This window comes from Peromyscus eremicus, unplaced genomic scaffold, assembly GCF_949786415.1.
Source record: "Peromyscus eremicus unplaced genomic scaffold, PerEre_H2_v1 PerEre#2#chr22_unloc_1, whole genome shotgun sequence".
Taxonomy (NCBI): Eukaryota; Metazoa; Chordata; class Mammalia; order Rodentia; family Cricetidae; genus Peromyscus; species Peromyscus eremicus.
The window spans coordinates 8,504,028-8,506,440 of record NW_026734286.1 but is presented as its reverse complement, the minus strand read 5'-3'; the positions used below and the strand labels follow the sequence as shown (position 1 = coordinate 8,506,440).

Sequence of the window (2,413 nt, the reverse complement as noted above, 5' to 3'; positions counted from 1 at the left end):
CCTCACAATACTCCAAGAAGGGGGTTTCACAGTAGCCCCCAATAAGATTCAGAAGGTACTTCCTTTTAAAGTGCTAGGGTCTCATCTTACCTTAACCCAAGCCAGCCCCCTTAAGCCCCTGTTCGATATCCCAACATCCATGACCTTAACCCAACTTCAGAACCTTCTAGGGAAATTAATTGGCTACTGCCTTGGGTCTCTATCCCTAAAGATAACCTTGTAGATGAATTTCTAAACAGTCTTATTAAATAAGAAACACAGAGCCAAATACAGGGGTGAAAACCATAGAGATCAGAGAAATAGAGCCACCAGCTAACCTTAGCTCACCACACCACTATAGCTTCCTGAGAGAGAGCTTCTTCCTGTCTAACCTGTGCCTTTATTGCCTTGCTGTTCTGCCTTCTCATTGGCTCTTAGCCCAGCTACCTCACTTCCTTGTCATTGCCTGTCTGTACAGACCTTCAGATCTCTATGGTTGGTATTGGGATTAAAGGCATGTGTCACCATGCTTGGCTGTTCCCTAGTGTGTCCTTGAACACACAGAGACTCTGCTTGCCATGTGATTGGATTAAGGGTGTGTGCTACCACTGCCTGACTTGTTTATGGCTGGCTATGTCCTCTGATCTCCAGACAAACTTTATTTGTTAGCATACAAATAAAATATCACCACATTTCAGCACAAATAAAGTATCACCACATAACTTTCTACCCTTATTTGCCCTGTTAAAGGGCAAAATTCCACAGGATATTGTTACCATTACAGAAAACCATCAGGTGGTATTTTTATTCATTTACTTCCTCATATTCCCCAAGCACATGTTAAGCTGGATGGTAACCCCATCTCCCCTCTCATGGTTCAGAGGCCTGCTGGAGGGACAAGGGGCTTCCATTCATATCCAACATATGAGGGACACTCAACCTTATAAGAGGCCACTCAGCTACATGACTTGACCCATATTAATTGGAGAGGCCTACAACGCAGGTTCCCCCAGGTCCCTATAAAGTACCTCAAAAGGATAGTGCACACTTGTAAAACATGTCAGCCCTTTTTAAAGGTGCCCCCATTACAAACACAGGGGTAAACCCTAGAGCCTCAGACCCAATATTCTTTGACAAACGGATGTTACCCACTTCTTGGCCCTCGCAAGCTCAAATATGTTTCTGTCTCCCTAGATACTTATTTAGGAGCTTGTTGGGCCACAGCACAAACAGGTGAAAAGACTAAACATGCACAAACACACTTCCTTCAGTGCTTTGCCACCTTAGGCTTACCAACACAAGTTAAGGCTGACAATGGACCCTGCTTTACTAGTAAGGCAATGTTTTTTTTTTTTGACAGATGGCATATTAAACATACCCCCAAGGCCAAGCAATTATAGAAAGAAATGTTTAAGGAACAACTAAAAACAAAAAGGGGGAAATAGCCCCCATATTCAGTTACTCTGCACCCCACGGCCATCATGCTCTGGTCTCAGGGCTACAAGGACACCCATGTTGAGCCCCAATCAGGGCCTTCTGCTCCCCACCCACCCCTTTGTGCCCTTAGACAGTCCCTATAGAAGCGATGACAGAATACAGGCTTGTGGTGGTGGGTACTTAGAGGCATGGGAAAGAGTGCCCTGACCATCCAACTGATCCAGAACCATTTTGTGGAGGAGTATGACCCCACCATAGAGAACTATTATCGGAAACAGGGGGTCTTTGATGGGGAGACATGTCTGCTGGACATCCTAGACACAACAGGTCAAGAGGCATATAGTGCCATGCGGGACCAGTATGTGCACACAGGGGAGGGTTTCCTCTGTGTGTTTGCCATCAACAACACCAAGTCCTTTGAAGACATCCATCCCTACAGGGAGCAGATCATGCGGGTGAAGGACTCAGATGATGTGCCAGTGGTGCTGGTGGGGAACAAGTGTGACCTGGCTACTCATACTGTTGAGTCTCGACAGGCCCAGGACCTTGCCTGCAGCTATGGCATCCCCTACACTGAAACATCAACCAAGACCTGGTAGGGTGTGGAGGATCCCTTCTACACACTAGTACATCAGATTCAGCAACACATACTGTGGAAGCTGAACCCTCTGGATGAGAGCAGCCCTGGCTGCATCAGCTACAAGTGTGTGCTATCCTGATGCCAGGTGAGGCAGGGACCAGCAGACATTTGGGGGAGTGGCCCGGGCTAGTAGAATGAACTTTGCATGTTTCTGCTCCCACTCCCCCATTCTGCCAATCTCCCTGCCTATGGTCAGTGGTGTCCTTTGTGCCTGTCCCAGTACAGGCTCAGGACATGGAGGTGCTGGGTGCAGGGAGGAGGTGCAGATGGAAGGAAAGAAAGAGGAGGGAAGGAAGGAAGTGATGCTGGAGCTGGTCCAGTCCAGGGATGGTGGACAGAGGTGACCAAGACCTTCAC

At 47.7% G+C, this 2,413-nt stretch overlaps 1 pseudogene; it reads left to right on the top strand.

Annotated features, from left to right (window-relative positions):
* The first annotated feature begins 1,564 nt into the window (after positions 1-1,564).
* On the top strand, positions 1,565-2,015 carry LOC131900640 (GTPase HRas-like; annotated as a pseudogene).
* Positions 2,016-2,413: the final 398 nt, after the last annotated feature.